Source organism: Canis lupus, chromosome 18 (assembly GCF_003254725.2).
Source record: "Canis lupus dingo isolate Sandy chromosome 18, ASM325472v2, whole genome shotgun sequence".
Lineage (NCBI taxonomy): Eukaryota > Metazoa > Chordata > Mammalia > Carnivora > Canidae > Canis > Canis lupus.
The window spans coordinates 2,079,190-2,097,158 of record NC_064260.1 but is presented as its reverse complement, the minus strand read 5'-3'; the positions used below and the strand labels follow the sequence as shown (position 1 = coordinate 2,097,158).

The window sequence follows — 17,969 nt, the reverse complement described above, 5'->3', positions numbered from 1 at the left end:
TCACCCTCACTCCATCTGGCCTTTCTCTCCACCTCGGTGTTTCCTGGGGCTACAGGAAGCCTTTCAAGAATCCTGGGCCCATCAATTCAAGGGAGTCTATTTCCAAAGCTTGACATCCCGCGGGACACCTTCCTACCACCTTCTCAGGTGGATGGACCCCTGTCCTGGGGTCAGGACCCCCGTCCTGGGGTCAGACCCATACAGTCTAGCGTGCAAGGGCCCCCAGAGAGCCATACACAGGCGGTTGGGAGCAAACCCAAAGGACAGGTGAGGTGACTTCTGGGTGCAAATACCAGAAGCAATGGGGTGACACCGCTGAGTATGGACCCTGCATCACTGGCCTCATCAGGACACGGGAGCTGTGTGGCCCGTCCATCCTCCCAATGTCAGCCGATGGCCGACAGGTGACACTCATCCAGGAAAAGAAGTGGGTGGTCTAGGGATGTAGTGCTGGAGCCTTCTCCATAACCAAAAACATGCAAAATTTTCAACATCAGATGGAGAAATTGAAGGCACCTTTTTTAAGTGACACATAATTAAGCTCAGGTTCCTAAAAAGTGACAATTTGCAAATAAATGCATCAAAATTAATCAAACCTGTGGGATTATTTTATGGTCTCTTATTTTTTTTTTCTCTCCGATTTAAAAAATAGTATTTAAGGTAGTATTTTCTTTCTTTTTCTAAATTTTATTTATTTACTCATGGAGACACAGAGGGAGAGAGAGAGAGGCAGAGACACAGGCAGAGGGAGAAGCAGGCTCCACGCAGGGAGCCCAATGTGGGACTTGATCCCGGGACCCCGGGGTCACACCCTGGGCCGAAGGCGGCGCTAAACCGCTGGGCCACCCGGGCTGCCCTAAGGTAGTATTTTCAAAGCAAAATAAGGGAGGCCAAATAGAACCAGGAAGAACATTTCTACCATAAAGGACTTGGTAACAGGAAATCAGCGGACGGGTCGGAGGCTGCTGCCCTCCCCCCCGCCCCTGACCCGTGGTGACCACGCACATCCCTCCTCTGCACCTGGATCCCTGCCGGCCAGGTGGCCCGCTGAGGCCCTCGCCCCGTGCATCATCCCGTCCCTGCCGGGCCCGCCCAGCCCCACCCGGAAACCTGACCCCACCCCAGGACGTCTTCAGCACCACGTGTCAGAGAGGGTCCCAGACACCCACACTGCACCCTCCCTCCTGACGAGCACCCCGCAGGTGCTCTCCCTCCTGCCTCCCCACCGGGCTGGCAGGCTCCGTGGGGTGTAGCCAACCCTTCCACATCTCTGCGTCCCGCTGACCCGCTTCTCTGCCCAAACCTGAGTGTGGAAGTCAGAGCTGGGCCAAACCCAACGTCAAGGTTCAAGACGGGGTATGGGGCGCTCGCAGCGCGTGGGCAGTGCAGGTCCCCAGCGGCCGTTGAGAGAACACGGGGATGAATGTGTAGCTCCCGCGGCCTCTTGCTTGACCTTGTCCTCCTTTGGTTTCCCTGACTTCACTTCCTTCTGGATCGTCTCTGCTCCTTTCTTCTCTGGCTCCCTGACTGCATCGTCCCCCCGCCTGTGCTCGGCGTTCATGGCCTCTGGCCCGACCCCCCATCCCTGTCACCCCCGCCTACGGAGCGGTCAGACACAGGCGCATGACAGGCCCCTGCGAGTCACGGCTCCTACCTCACCCCTCGCGCCCGAGTGGCGACGGGGCCGGGCCACCCCGGGACCACTCCCTTCTCAGAAACGTGGAGTCAAGGATGCAAGGTCGCCGTAAGACAATGAAGTTACAGTAAAAAGTGCCCAGCGAACTGCTGAGCAGATTGTGGTGTCTCAAGAAATAGGGATGATGGTGACAGTGATCCTGTGGCCCCTCAGTGATCCCATGCACCCCGACATCTCAGCCTCGACCGTGTTGATAGCTCCCAAATGCGTATCTGTAGCACAGGCTGCTCCTTCACCCCAGGCCTGGAGCCAAAGTTAATAAAACAGAGCTCATCGCTTTCGTCCTCAGACCCGTGCTTCCTCCTACAAGGCCTTTAGTGAATAGGTCCGACATCTCCCCAGTTCGTGGCCAGACCAGGTAGCAAGAACCCCCCCCCCCCCAGCAGATTTAGTTCACTTATTGAACAACTGACCGAAATAACCGTAAAAGACATTTCAGAGGTGGGCCACCTGGGTGGCTTCGTCGGTTAAGCATCTGACTCCTGATTTCAGCTCAGGTCATGATCGCAGGGTCCTGGGATCAAGCCCCTCCCTGGGCTCTGTGCTCAGCGGGGAGTCAGTGTGAGATCCTCTCTCTCTCTCTCAAATAAATAAAATCTTGAAAGAAAACAAAAAAGACATTTGAAGATTGGAAATTTTCCCGTGGACCAGATGTTAGATCCTATGTAGGGATTATCATCAATTTTCCTGTGTTAATTGGCCGTATAGTGGACAAATGGGAGATGGCCACTGTCCTCAGAAGATGCAGGCTGAGGTGTTCAGGGAGGAAGTACTTTCATGTTTGCAAATCTACTTTCAGATGGTTCAGAAAAAGATGTTTGAACACACACGCGCACACACGAACTCTCACACACATATATAAATGAAGAAAGCAAATGTGCCAAATTCTTCTAAACTGTTGAATCTGAGCGGCGAATACACAAGCATTCGTTACCATAAACTTCAACATTTCTGTACGCTCGATCTTTTCCGTAATAAAAAATGTTGGGATTAAAAAACAGAATAAATATGTCTGAGAGGACAGGGTCCGCTGGGGTGACCACATGTCCCCAGTGGACCCGGACTTTTCTTCCTCATTCCAGGTTTTATAATTTTTTGATCAAGCAAATCAAAAGACGCAAATTTAAAGATTCTTGGTCCCTGCTTTTAATTAGAGGTTCCATCCAGGTCAAACAAAACCCATGGAAGGCAGAAAAGATGAACACCCGCCATTTGCTTTGACGTGGATGGAACTGGAGGGTAGGATGCTGAGTGAAGTACGTCAGTTGGGGAAGGACAATCATCAGATGGTCTCACTCATACGGGGAATATAAGAAATAGTGAGAGAGACTCTAAGGGGAAGGAGGGGGAACTGAGTGGGGAAAACTAGAGAGGGAGACCCAACATGAGAGACTCCTAACTTGGGGGAACGAACAAAGGATTGTGGAAAGGGAGGTGGGCGGGGGGACGGGGGGATGGGGTGATGGGCACTGAGGAGGGCGCTTGATGGGATGCACACTGGGTGTCATACTATATGTTGGCAAATTGAATTTAAATTAAAAAAGTAATAATAAGAATTAAAAACCTACGGAAGGAAACTTCTGATGGCAACTTCTAGGGAGGCAGATACTCCCGATCCTCTCTGACTCCCATCTGGCTTCGTGCGGGCGCTAGAATGTTCTTTTTGAGGTAGGCCCAAAGAGTGTCTTATCACTGTCGTCCTTTGGTGTGTCTGCTGCTCTTTGCCACCCACCCTAACAGTTCCCCCGGCCCCGGGCCCAGGCCTACTTCCTCCTCATTGTTCTGGCCCAGCTCTCTGGCTGCTTTCAGGAATTTCTGACACATTAGGCCTTGGTCTCCCTGACGCTGTTCTTATAAGCTCACGCTTCTCTCTTATTCCCTGTGGGACATGATGCCATTTTTCTATCTTTTATTCATGTGCTATTTAAATCTGAGCTCACTAGAATTCCTCGGGCTGCCTCGCCATTCTCGTTACTCAGGAGCCCTATCCTTGACCTTTTAAGTGATTCTTTTTTTTTTTTTTTTTAAATCACACTAAGAGCAGTTAATGTGACATCTATTCATCTTGCATAACTGGGACTTCAAACAGCGCCTTCCCGTTGTCCCTTCCCAGCCGCTGGCAAGCACTCTTCTCCTCTCTGTGTCTATGAGTTTGACTATTTTATTTTTTTATTTTATTTTTTATTTTTTATTATTTATTTATTTATTTATTTATTTTGAGTTTGACTATTTTAGATTCCTCGTGGAAGTGGGCTCGTGTGGCATTTCTCCTTGTGCGAACGACTTATTCCACTCAGCATAATGTCCTATAGGGTCATCCGTCTCGTGGAGTGAGTGTGACTCATGCCCAGACCAGCGAGGAGCCAGGAGGAGATGGCATTCCAGGTAAAACGTCAGGACCGGCTCCCCCACCTGTGTCCTTTCTGTCCCTAACATGGGTTCTTTTTGCCTCTCTTTCTACTTCAGCTCTGAGCTCCTCACTAAACTTTAATGTGTGTCCGGGCCCCTGGCATTGAACACAAACCTGATCTTGCCCATCCGTATTTTGAACTTGGCGCTGTCTCCGGTAGGCTCCAGCTTGGCTTGTTTCTTTAGGGCTGAGTATCCTTGGAAGGAACTCCATACCCAACTCTTGCTTCCAGAAGAAATCAAGCCTGACCCACTCCCAACTTCCACCCGACAAGATAAGCTCCACCTCTTTCTTCTCTGTCTTTCTTGAAAGGAGGAAATGAAGGATTCATATTACATGCCTGTCCTTTATCTTCTTCAAAGGGCACAGTAATTGACGGGATGAGCACTGGATGTTATTCTGTATGTTGACAAATTGAGCACCAATTGAAAATAAATTTATTTAAAAAAAAAGGGCACAGTAAGAATGGATACCCACTGAGCAAAGTCCATGGTTCACAGTAGGGTTCACCCTTGGTGGTGCGCGTTCCACAGGATCATCATATCATAGTATCATACAGACTGGCTTCGCTGCCCTAAAAATCTTCTGTGTCTCCCCTCTTCATCTTCCCTCACCACTGAATCTCCACTACATCTCCTTACTGTCTCCCTCGTTTTGCCTTTTCCAGAATATACTTGGAGTCATACAGCATGTAGCCCTTTCAGATTGGCTTCTTTCACTTGGCGATGTCCACTTAAAGTTCCTTTGTGTCTTTCCACGGCTTAGCAGCTTATTTCTTTTCAGGGATGCATAGTATTTCATTGTCTGGATAGTCCACAGTTTATTATTCATTCACCTGATGAAGGACATCGGGCGGGGGGGGGGGCGTCCCAGTTTTGGTGATTTTGAATAGAGCTGCTATTAACATCCTTGTGCAGGTTTCTGTGTAGACATAAGTTTTTAACTTTTTGGGGCAAATACACAACCAATTGCTTGGTCACATGATATGTTTAGTTTTGTGAGAAACTGCTGCTCCGATCCCCGCCAGCATTTGGTGCTGCCGCGTTCCGGATTTGGGCCATCCTACTAGGTGTGTGACGGTATCTCGCCGTTGTTTTAATTTGCCTTTCCCTGATGCCACATGCTGTGGAGCATCCTTCTCTATTCTTTTTCGCCACCTGTATATCTTCTTCGGTGAGGTGTCTGTTAAGGTCTTTGGCCCGTTTTTTTAAAATTGAATGGTTTGTTTTCTTATTGGTGAGTTTTCAGAGTTCCTTGTATATTTTGCTTTCGGATGACTGTCTTTTGCAAATACTCCTTCCAGTCTGTGGTTCATCTTCTCTTTCTCTTGACCTGTCTTTCACAAGCAGAATTTTTTTTTATTTTAATAAAGTCTTGCTTATCCATTATTTCTTTCATGGACCATGTCTTTGGCACTGTGTCTAAAAGTCATTGCTTCCCAAGGTCAGGAAGATTTTCCCCTATGTCGTCTTCAAGTTTTATGGTTCTGCATTTCACATTTAGGTCTGTGATCCGTTTTGAGTTATTTTTTGTGAAAGGTATAAAGTCTGTGTCTAGATTCATTTTTTTTGTTGTTGGCACATGGATGTCCAGTTGTTCCAGAACCATTTGTTGATAAGACTATCTTGGCTCCACTGAGTTGCCAAAGACCAGTTGACTTTATTTCTATGGGTCTATTTCTGGGCTTTTTATTCTGTTCCACTGATGTATTATTTGTCTACTCTTTTGCCAATATCATACTATCTTGATTACTATAGCTTTATGTTTTATTGTTTGGGCAAGTCTGGGTCTTCTACCACTCCATGTAAACCTTACCACGCACTATACCTCTCCATATAAATTTTAGAATCGGTTTGTTTATATCTACCAAATAACTTGCTGGGATTTTGATTGGGACTGTACTGAACCTATAGACTAAGTTGGGAAGAGGTGATATCTTAACAGTATTGAGTCTCCCTATCCAAAAACACAAATATATCTTTATTTAATTTTTTGGTTTTATCCATCAGAATTTTATATTTTTCCTCATATAGATCTTATACATGTTTTGTTAGATTTATACCTAAGTATTTTATTTGGGGGTGCTAATACGAATGACATTGTGTTTTTATTTATTTTATTTATTTTTTCGAGATTTTATTTATTCATGAAAGACACACAGAGAGAGAGAGAGAGGCAGAGACACAGGCAGAGGGAGAAGCAGGCTCCATGCAGGGATCCCAACGTGGGACTCGATCCCGGGACTCCAGAATCATACCCTGGGCCAAAGGCAGGCGCTAAACCTCTAAGCCACCCAGAGATTCCCTCATTGAGTTTTTAATTTCAAATTTTACTTGTTTATTGCTGGTGTATAAGAAAGTAATTGACTTTTGTATATTAACCTTGCATCCTGCAACTTTGCTATAATCACTTATTAGTTCCGAAAGGTTTTTGCTGTTGTTGATTCTTTCAGATTTTCTACATAGACAATCATATCATCTATGAACAAAGACTGTTTTATGTTTTTCCTCCCAATCTGTGTATCTTTTATTTCCTTTTCTTGTCTTACTGCATTAGCTAGGATTTCCAGCACAAAGTTGAAAAAGAGTGGAGAGAAAGGAAACCCTTGTTTCATACCTCATCTTAGTGAGAAACCTCTGAGTTTTATTGTGGTGGTGGTTGTTTTTAGCTGTAGGTTTTTTTGGTAGATATTCTTTACCAAGTTGAGGAAGTTCTCCTATATTGCTAGCTCACTGAGAATTTCTATATGAATGGTAGAGTCTTATTTTTAACATCTACTTATTTAATAAATATCAATTATCTAGAATGTGCCAGGCTTTGTGCTGACAACATGAGCATAGTGTCAAAAAAGAGACTCATTCTTTGTTTTCTCCATGCACTGGTTAAGTCATTGTGAAAATTTCCTTCACACACTTCACATACATATGCTACACATGCTCCATCTGAGGGACATTGTTTTAATGCTAGTTCCATTGTATTCCTACCAAGTAGCCCCTTCTTCACAGGTTTTTTTTTTTTAATTCTTTATTTAAATTCAATTAACATATAGTTTCATTAGTTTCAGGGGTAGAGTTTAATGATTCATCAGTTGCATATAATACCCAGTGCTCATTCCATCACGTGCCCTCCTTACTGACCACCATCCAGTTACCCCATGTCCCCCATCTTCCCTCCAGCAACCCTGTTTAACACACAGCTGCCCTGGAGGGAAGTTTCAGGTCCCTTTTATTATGGCTATGTTGGTTTTATGGTCCCGTGTTTCTTTTAATTATTATTTATAGAAAGAATCTATAACTCATGGGTCTCATAGACTGCGAGGACTATGGAGTTGCACATTCACAGCGCACGGTACTGTGGTCTCAGATGACTTCTGTGCCTTTGTAACAAAAGGTGAAATAAACTTTTTCTCAGAGTAAGAGCTGTCTTATGATACTAATTGTGGGGGGTTTATGTGCTTTTGCTGATGGAGTGCTTTGCAATTCTGGTTTTTAAATGAGGTCGGGGTCCCTGGAATGGATAAATAAATTATTAATGACAATGTGAAAAAAAAAAAAACACACACACCCTGTGTGTCCTAGAGTTAAGACTCTCTTTCAGGGATCCCTGGGGAGCTCAGTGGTTGAGCGTCTGCCTTCAGCCCAGGGTGTGATCCTGGAGACCCGGGATCAAGTCCCACCTCTGGCTCCCTGCATGGAGCCTGCTTCTCCCTCTGCCTGTGTCTCTGCCTCTCTTTGTGTCTCTCATGAATAAATAAATAACATCTTAAAAAAAAAAGTCTCTTTAATTTACTTCCCTCTCTGCTTTTCATATTATTTTATTTTTCCTTCCCTTCCCCTATGTTCATCTATTTTGTTTCCTAAATTCCACATGTGAGTGCAATCATATGATATTTCACGGTTCTTTTTACTGATGTCCAAGAACTTTTTGTCCTACAACAAGGTTATGGCTTTTCTCTCTGGGTCTTGCTTCCATGATGCTGCCAGTTTTCATTTTGCAAATTTTCTTTTCCAGAAATGTGTATTTGGGGATCTCTTGATGGACCTTCTATCCCTCACATTTATTCTCAACCCTAGCCCATGAATACATTGAATTGTTAGTTTCCTGACACCTTATTAATATAACGATTACTATTATGGTTTCCTAGTAACTGGCTTGTATTTCTCTTACCTAGAGACCACTTCTTGCTATAATGGAGACAATGTAACATGAGGGTGGGGCTCAGATAAACTTCATAGGCTTGATTGCAATTAGCTTGGCTGCAGTTAGAATTAGACTGAAGATCTTTCCTATCTGTAGTTGGATGGGATAGAGCAGGTCAGGACTAACAGCTTCTTCCGTCTCAGAACATGGATTCATCGAACTAATTCTAATATTTTGGTTGCTGACTATGTGCCAGGAATACTAAGGATATAGCAATAAAATGGATAAAAAGTTAAAAAAAAGACCCTTACTCTCAAGGAATTTATTTTCATGGTGGAAGAAATTACAAAAACAAAATGAAAAATATATCAAGATAAAATATAGGGTATGTCAGCTGGTGATAAGTACTCTGGTGAAAAATAAAACAGGAAATGGGAACAGAGAAGGTTACCAAGAAGATGACATTTAAGTAAAGGCACAGGGACAGTAAGCAAGTAAGCCTTATTGATGGAGATATCAGAAGATGAGGGAAGCTAAGCAGGGGAGCTTGCCAGGCACAGTAGAGCATAGCAACCGTGAGGGGCAAGGGCTGAGAAGTCAAAGTGTGTGAGGTCAGGAAGGGATTTATGGGCCACTGTAAAGACTTTTGTTCACCTCAAGATGAATGGATGCCGTCAGAGAATTTTTAGCGGGAAAAAACATGCTGTAACTGGCAATGCAGTGGGACCGCTGTACTGCTGTGTAGACAACCAACAGGTGAGCACGTGTGGAACTGAAAGAGCCTCGTTCCTACCCAATCTCTCAGCTCCATCCTCCATGTGTTCTGTGCCACACATTTTGGGCATGGCACCCAGGCTGGAGTCCCACCATAGGTGGTCTCCTGACAACCACATCTGGGGTTTCAAGGCCAAGACTCTCTTCTTCCTCTGAGCTAGCACTTCTTGGCGCTGGGCAGGCCCTGAACAAAGATGTTAGCAGGACCTAAAGGGGTCTCCTTGGACAGGACAGACGGAAGGCCTGATGGCTGAACATCAACCTTATGCTTCGACATGTTAAGGGCGCTAGACATCTGTCATTTATTTTAATCCTCACAACTTATAAAATACGGAATGGTTGGAGAGTCAATGTGGACTTCGGTGAGTAACTTCCACCCGTTTTCCTTCTTACCTTCTTGAGGTCTCACCGATCTGAGCAAAAGCATAGCACATTATTAACTTGCTTATGAAAAGTATGGGGCTCCCTTGAGAGGTGGATTAGGGGACAAAATGGGGCTGCACAATTCAGTCTCCAGTTGAGACCTCAGTGGCTGACAAACCCAAGATTACCCGTTTGGTCACAGGCTAAATTAAGCCCTGCCTCAGGGAGCCAACCACAAGATAAAGGTGGAGCCACTCATAAGCAGAAACTTTAAGCCATTAAAAATGTGCTGTAAAGGCTGTTAGGATCTCACCACTGCTATTCTCTGACTTAGGAGGAATGCAACGGCAAAAGGGAGGAGCTAGACTTTCCTCTTGCTGGGCCAGATGGGGTGAGAGACGCAAGTGAGTGAGGTCAGGTTGGAGGCACAAGCCTGTGCTGCTTTTAACACCCCCCCTGTCTGGGAGACCCCACTCCTTCTCTTTGAGATGCTCGAATTTTCATGTGAATGTTTGGAGGGGAAGAAGAGGGGTTCCATCATCCCCATCTTCCGCCCCCAGCACAGCACTAACTACAGGTCAGGACAACATGTGTCTCAGTTACTGGCTGGTTGTCAGAGGTCGTGAGAGCCAAGGAGAGGCAGATACATTGTCCTAGCCACAGGGACACTACCAGAGATCGAACCCCCGCACAAGGGAGGATCACTAGGGTCCCAATGACCTGGACATCCTGAATAAGCTTTGGGAGATGAAACACTGGGCGTCCTGTGAAGGTCCCAGGTCACTGTGTTCTCCCCAGATTCCTGTGCTAGAGGGCCAACCCCTAGTACCTCGGAATGTGACTGTCTTCAGAAACAGGAACTTTTACAGAGGAGGTAGTTTAAATGAGGTCATTCGATTGAGCTCTGCTCCAATCTGACCGGTGACCTTATAAGAAGAGGAGCTCAGGACACAGACACACACAGAGGGAGGACCACGAGAGGACAGAGGGAGAAGACGGCCGTCTACAAGCCAGGCGAGGCCCTGGGAGGAACCACCTGTGCTGACAGCTGGATCTTGAACTTCTGACTTCCACAAGTGTGAGACAATAGATGTTTTTTAGGCCGCCTGGTCTTGGGAACTTTGTTAGGGTTGTCCCAGCAGATTAAAGTAGCGCCATGTGACAACGATGCTGGGTAATGTGGGTTTCTAAGCAGCCTGATGGCTCTCGTGCCCAAAAAGAGATGAAATATTGTATCAACATGACTCAGAAATAGGGCTGTGTGTGTGCACAGGGTTGTGATGATCCTTGCTGCAAGTCTGGTCCTGTGGCCACTCAATTCTACTGCTGAATGTCATCAATCCAGACTGCCTCCCCGCACATGACCGTGCCACTCCTCGCTCCACCATCCAGACTCTCCTGGGACCCCCTTCACCATCGTACATTGAACACCCCATATTATGTCTTCTCTGCAACATGCAGCCTAACCCAGTGTGATAAAAGCCTCATCCTTATCCCGTGATGTCAAAAGAACCTCTTCCCAGGGGACTTACTCTTTCACACGTTCTCATTACTCATGTTTGGATCCTCTGCAATCTGTTAGAATCTGCACCTTCGCAGGTACTTTTTGTGTACATGTGGTTAATGGCACGTGGGCAGCAGGCCTGACACTTGTACCCTGTACCCGTGGCAGAAGTCACTCATTGGCCTGTCCTCCCCAGCCTCGGTGGCCCTGCCCGTGGAGCAGAGCAGTTGAGGAAAGGGAAGACTTCATCTTCCACAGTCTATGAGGAGAGGGTTGTGACCCACAAATCCTCATCTTCTCCTAAAGCAGGAAATGCAGGTTGCAGTCACACGTGTGCAGGTGCACACGCTCACACACGTGCACTGGTGAGCCTGGCCTCCAGCAAGAGGACAAGCACTTTTGCTGCCTGGGTGTCACTGGACTTGTCCACTGACCTTACATACGCCTCCGTTATGCCTGGACTGCCAAGTGAAACCCTACCCCTCTCGGACTCCCTTTGGAAATTCCCTCATTGCCACAGTAAAAACCTGCATTCCCTCTCCAGCCTTGCCAGCCCTCGGCCTTGAGATTTCCTAATGGAAACCACTCGCTTCTATAGGAATCCCAGGGGTAATTAGCAGTCTGGGACTTGCCTTAGTAGGAAGGCAAAGCCACTGCCAAAAATGTTGTTGATGTCAACTCCTATCTTCCTCGAAGAGAGCATATGAAGGAGTTGTTCCATGTTGACTGTCTCCTGTATATTTATTGACTGAAACATTTGAGCTGTTGCTTTTCACATTTATAATTTTAGATCACAGATGCCTAGCATGTGTAATCATACAGCAAAGCTCACATCTAATGAGAAAAATGTCAAGTATATTGTTATCCACCGTAAAAGCTGTGAAAAATATCTCCACCATCTGCAATGTGCCTTCTGCTGCTGCCTCTGTGAATTTAACTGGTAACAATATGAAATTCGCAGTAGGGCAAACATTTAAAAATGAGAATTCGCTCAACTTCCTCCTGCCTTCACAAAGCCAGAAAGAAGTGCAGACGACCCCTCAAAGTCACGTCGGCACACCTCGCCTGGGTCCCTACCGCAGCCTGTCACCGGATCTCTTGCCATTCTGTGTCTTCAAAATACACCCGTCTTCCATATTGTTGCCAGAATCGTCTGCTAAATCTTGCTTCTGGTTACACCAGCCACCACTTAGAGCCTTGTGCGGCATTCCCTCCCCTCACGGCTGCCGGCCGGGATGCTCTGTGACCCAGGCCCCTGCGCCCTGACCCAGGCTACCCTCCCAGCACCCACCCCACCCCCTCATACCTTCATTCTAACCAGGCTTGGCCACTGGTATTGACTGAATTCACCTTACCTCTCCTCACGCTCCATGTGGTCCCTGAAGGGCCAGGTTTCTCCCTCCTACTCTGTGCGGCAACTGCCATGCATCCAGCGACGTTTACCTCAAACGTCACCTCCTCTGTGACGCCTGCCTGTGGAAGCAATTGGCCCTCTGTCTGTGTGCATGAAGTAATATATATCACCTCTTTGGGGGGCTCATGGGGTGGAACCCAAATGCTTTGTTAGCAGCATCTTCCATCCGACTCTGAACTCCTCTTCCGCGCAGACGGCATTACATTATGGCTGCGCCTCGGCCCGGCCCGGCCCGGCCCGGCCCAACCGTGATGGCACAGTGGCTTCCCTCACATTAACCTGGATGATAAAAGTCACTGTAAAAGGGGCAGGGGTGAATGAGGTTTCTTACCCAGGAGCTTGCTCTTTGACTTTGGCGACACAAAACCTTGCCATTAGGCGGGCTGTGTTTATTTCTAGGTTTGCTCTCTGTACTTTAGCTCTTTCTCCTCCTGAGCGAAATAACAGCCCTGTCAGTCAGAGAGCAATTGATAGTGATAAAAATTCTCTTTTTAGACAGTGAGTTCACTTGTTCTTAAGTCATTCTTTGCCACAAACTGCAGGCTCATTATACAAGGGAAATGTGGCATCTCCGAGAAGCCGCACATTTAGAAGTTTATAATTTGCTTCGACTGATGACGAAGGTCTAGGGGTTTTCACTGCTTATTTGAGTGTGGCTGGGGTGGGGACGTGACAGTAAACAAAGCTCCATCTTACTCATTGGAACTGATCTGTGGAAACCATGGTGCAATACCTGTTCTCCGGACGGGCGTCCAGCACTTGCTTGGGGCACAGGAGCAATTCTCTCCACTGAAACAGACTCCCTGTCTCTGGGGAGGTGCTCACTGCTCCGGACACCTCATCCCCACTGACCTCAGGATTTCCCGTTGCAAAAGATAAGCTCACCGTCCATGAGTTTTGCCAAGATAAATGGAATATTTGGTAGGATATCAGGTTATCTCAACAAAGGAAGGCACAGAGCAGGCTTCAGGTGGAGGTGGAAATAGGAAATGGCCGGCGAGAAATGGAATGCGGGCAGCCCTTCTCCCCTCACCGTCCCCTCAGGACTCAGTTTGCCAAATAAGACCGTCCCTAAGGTCATCATTTCACAGACCTTCATTTAAAGACTGACCAGACTCTCTCCAACCTATTTCTGACTCCCAAGTGCAAACGTGTTCTGTGAGTTTCTCTCAGGAATCTACTTTGGTCCCAGAGACAAGTGCATGTGATATACGGAGAGCCTATCCCCTCTGTAGGGAGAAAGGCTACACAGACCCCCCAGTGATGGCTGTCCCCTCCTATCCTCACCTTTTAGTAAACCTCAGAGCAAATGATGGGCAGGGTCAACAGAAGAAAGCAATGCTCATTCCCGCCCGCTCTCCATATTCATGGCTGCCTGGTTTTGGGTCAATTGTGTGCCCCTTAAAGATGTTGCAGTCTCAACCCAGGGTCTCATTTGGAAGTGATGTATCTGCAGATGTCGCCAAGTTAAGATGAGCTCATTTAGTTGGGATTTAATCCAATATGACTGGCATCCTTATAAAAAGGAGAAATGTGGACCTAGAGCAAGCAGCACGTGGAGAATGCCCTGTGAACACGAAGGCAGACAGCCACAGAACGCCAAGGTTGCCGGAACAGCATCAGAAGCCAACGGAGAAGCATGGAACAGGTTCTTCCTCACACCCCTCAGAAGGAACCAACCCTACAAGCACCTCGATACCAGACCTCTGGCCTCCAGGACCGAGAGACAGCAAATTTCTGTGGCTTAAGTCTGTGGCAGCCCAAGCAAATTAACACACTAACCCTCAGGAGCCAGGCAGGCTAACGGGGAAAGGTGATCTTTCTGAGGCCCTTACCCCAGAAGGATAGGGAATGACCTGACCACCTCCACTGAGGCCATAACTTACCTTGACAACAGATTGCAATTGCAAGATTGCAAGATTCTTCCCTCCTGAAAGGACAAGATGGTTGAGTTTAAGAGAGTTTAGGAGTGCAATAACAGGGCAGCCCGGGTGGCTCAGCGGTTTAGCGCTGCCTTCGGCCCAGGGCCTGATCCTGGAGACCCTGGATCGAGTCCCATGTCGGGCTCCCTGGCTGGAGCCTGCTTCTCCCTCTGCCTGTGTCTCTATCTCTCTCTCTCCCTCTGTGTCTCTCATGAATAAATAAATAACTAAATCTTTCCAGAAAAAAGGAGTGCAATAACATATATATGTACAGATTGAATGTTTGTGTTCTTCTATAATTCATACACTGAAGTCCTGACCTCCAATGAGATGGTATTTGGAGATGGGGATTCTGGGAGGTGATTAGGTCATGAGTGGAACCCTCACGGTGGGATTAGTGCCCTCATACAAGAGACCCTAGAGAGCTAGCTCTCTCCTTCCACCACAGGACGCAGAACAAGATGGACACCTGTGAACCAGAAAGCAGGTTCTCACCAGAAACCAAATCTGCAGGAGACTTGATCTTGAAGTTCCAGCCTCCAGAATGGTAATAAATAAATGGCTTTTTTTCAGGGGGTGCTGCCTGGATGGCTCAGTCTTTAAGTGTCAGACTCTTGATTTCGGCTCAGGTCATGATCTCAGGGTCATGAGACTGAGTCCCACATCAGGCTCTACACTCAGCTCAGACTCTCTTTGAGATTCTCTCTCCCTCTTCCTCTGCCTCTCCTCCACTTTGCTCTCTCTTTCTATAAATAAATAAATAAAATCTTTTAAAAATGTCCTTTGTTTATGCCACCCAGTGTGTGCTATTTTTTTTACAGCAGACCCAAGAGACCAATATATATACATCTGAGATGTATTTTTTATAATATAATGTTATATATTATAATACTGTACCTGTATTTATATTATTTATAATATATTACAATATCATACATAATATAAACATTTTATAATAATATATATTAAATATATATATTTTAATTATATTTATTTACTTATTTACCAGAAAAGTCATTTAGCAAATAGAGAACTTCAAGGTCAAAGAAAGCTTTTTGTTTTGCAGGAATACTTTTCATTTGACCATTTTTGTTGTTGTTCTTTTTACTCCCTTTTCCTTTTAGGCTCTGTCTTGCTTTTTAATTTTAGACATTTTTCTTTCTCTTTTGGCAAGACTATCAGTTGGAACCTTTTGTGGAATTCCTTCTTTGTCCAAAAAACAACTAAAAAAACCCAGGTTCAGGACTTCTTGTCTACTGAGCATACGCGGTTCAAGCTAAAGCAGAACGGGGTCTGTCTGTAATGCCCTAGAGCTGTAATGTTCAGTATGGTAGCCAGTGGGCACATGTGGCCATCTAAATTCCGATTCATTAAAACTACATAGTCATTCCTCAGTCACATGGCTTGAACGCTCATTAGCCTCATGTGGCAAGAGTCCACCTTATTGCAGAGCTCAGACGTAGAACATTTTCATTGTTGCTGGAAATTCTACTATACAGTACTGCTCAAGAGAAGCAAATGATGAACCAGAAAGACATGGAATTAGAATCATGACCACGTTTCCAATCCTAGATTCCCAGTTTCATGACCATTCACCCTAGGCAAAATATGTTATCTCTTTCATTTCTTTCCTCTCCCTACAAAAAGAGAGAAAAACCAGCTTCCTTACATAACAGACTTGACTTGGGAACTCAAAAAGATGTATACAATCAATTTAGTGCAACAAATACAAATCAGGCATCATAAGTCTGTAGACCAAAGACATATTTAACAAATCCTCCTTGGCTTCATGGAGTGTGCAGTCAAGTAGGGAGAGAGAAGTTTTAAAACAATGATATTAAGCAACATCATTGCTTAATAGGCAATAATAAATAGGCAATAATAAATATACATAAAGTATTAAAGTAGGATGAGATGATAACACAAATATGGAATGCTTGATTTGAGGGCAAGCAGGCATCTATAGGAAGACTCTGTCTCCAAAGCATTTCTAAAGGGGAAAGGGTTGAGAATGAATTGGAATTTGACAGGCAGATAAGGTGCACCTAACTTTTCTGGCATGAAATGCATATAATAAAATCCAGATCTCTTCTCTCAGCCCACTCCTTTCCTACAATTACTGACCCAAATAAGAAGTGTTAAAACGTTGTTTTCCAGAACACAATATTCAAACAAAATATTAAGTGAAAGCATAAAATAAAAGTATGTAAAAGCAATGCTAGGAATTCCACTTCTGGTCAACATGGAGTAACAGATACGATATTTATCCTCCTGATGAAAAACAACAACAACAACAACAACAGTAACAACAATAAAATTTCAGAAATAACAGTTTTCAAGATGCCAGACAATACTTAACGAAGGACAGCGATCACCAAGAGACAGAAACAAACCAAGTGAGCCCTAACATTATAGCACACAGGGAGGGACCCAGGAGCCAGGAGACTCCCTAGTTGGAGGAGACAGAGCTGCAAGGCCAGAGTTCACAGGATGGAGTGCAGGGGGAGAGAGAGGAGAGGGAGGAAGAATTCACAAGCACTGATGAGTGAATGTAGGGAAGATATTATCTGAGGCAGGGTAGGAACTTTGAACGATTACAGAGAACACTACCTGGCACTCACACGAGGAAAAGCACAGGGCCTGTTCCCCCCAGCCTAATTGGAAACCTCAAGACTCATGGAGCATTGGGCACCACACTCAATAATAGGAAAAAATTAACTTCCAGTTAAAGATGGCTCCAGTCCTGGGGGATCCCTGGGTGGCTCAGCGGTTTGGCACCTGCCTTTGGCCCGGGGCATGATCCTGGAGACCCGGGATCGAATCCCATGTCGCGCTCCTGGCATGGAGTCTGTTTCTCCCTCCTCCTGTGTCTCTGCCTCTTTCTCTCTCTCTATGTCTATCATAAATAAATAAATAAATAAATAAATAAATCTTAAAAAAAAAAGATGGCTCCAGTCCTACCTAAGAAAAATCTTAAAAACAAGAACTGAAAGAACCAAATGTTTCTATTTTTATTTTTTTTAAAGAATTTATTTATTTGAGAGAAAGAGAGATAGTGAGAAAAAATACAAGCAGGGAGAGACAGAGAAGCAGGCTCCCTGCTTAGCAGGGAGCCCAATGTAGGGCTCGATCCCAGGACCCTGGGATCATGACCTGAGCTGAAGCTAGATGCTTCACTGACTGAGCCACCCAGGTGCCCAGAATTTAATGTTTTTAATAATGTAAGTTTTCAGTAGCTTAATTTCTTTCCAGGATGAAGTTGAAGAATATTTACGACAATACAAAAATATCCAGTCCTCCACAAGGTTTAATTCACAATGTCTGCATTCTAAACAAGATTCCCAGCTATGCAAAGATGCCAGAAAATACAACTCGTAATGAGGAGAAAGTCCAACCAATGGCAACTGAACTGAATACCCATACATAAGAATCAGCAGACCAAGACGTTAAAAGTTATAACTGTGTTCTGTATATTCAAAAAGTTGAATAGAGACATAGGAGAGACTTTTAAAGACCCAATTGAACTAGAATATCTGAGATAAATGATACACTGATAGAATTAATGACATATTAGGCATTGTAGAAGAAAACACTAGTGAGTAGAAAATTTCCAAAATAAAACACAGAGAGGAAAAAGAATAAAAATTTAAAAAGATGAGTGGAGGGGCACTTGAGTGGCACAGTTGGTGGAGCATCCAACTTTTGGTTTTGGCTTAGGTCGTAATTTCAGGGTTGTGAGATCAAGC

At 45.3% G+C, this 17,969-nt stretch overlaps 1 long non-coding RNA gene across 6 annotated transcripts in view; it reads right to left on the bottom strand.

Moving 5' to 3' along the window:
• LOC112661441 (uncharacterized) overlaps positions 1-17,969 on the bottom strand; it is a 49,137-nt gene that overhangs the window by 14,089 nt on the left and 17,079 nt on the right. For 5 of the 6 annotated variants that reach the window (XR_004806812.2, XR_004806813.2, XR_004806817.2 and 2 more), the window contains exon 2: positions 12,243-12,360. The exons of the other annotated variant lie outside the window; for it this stretch is intronic. This is a non-coding gene — a long non-coding RNA (uncharacterized LOC112661441). The remainder of the gene's footprint in view (positions 1-12,242; positions 12,361-17,969) is intronic. 6 annotated transcript variants of the gene reach the window in all.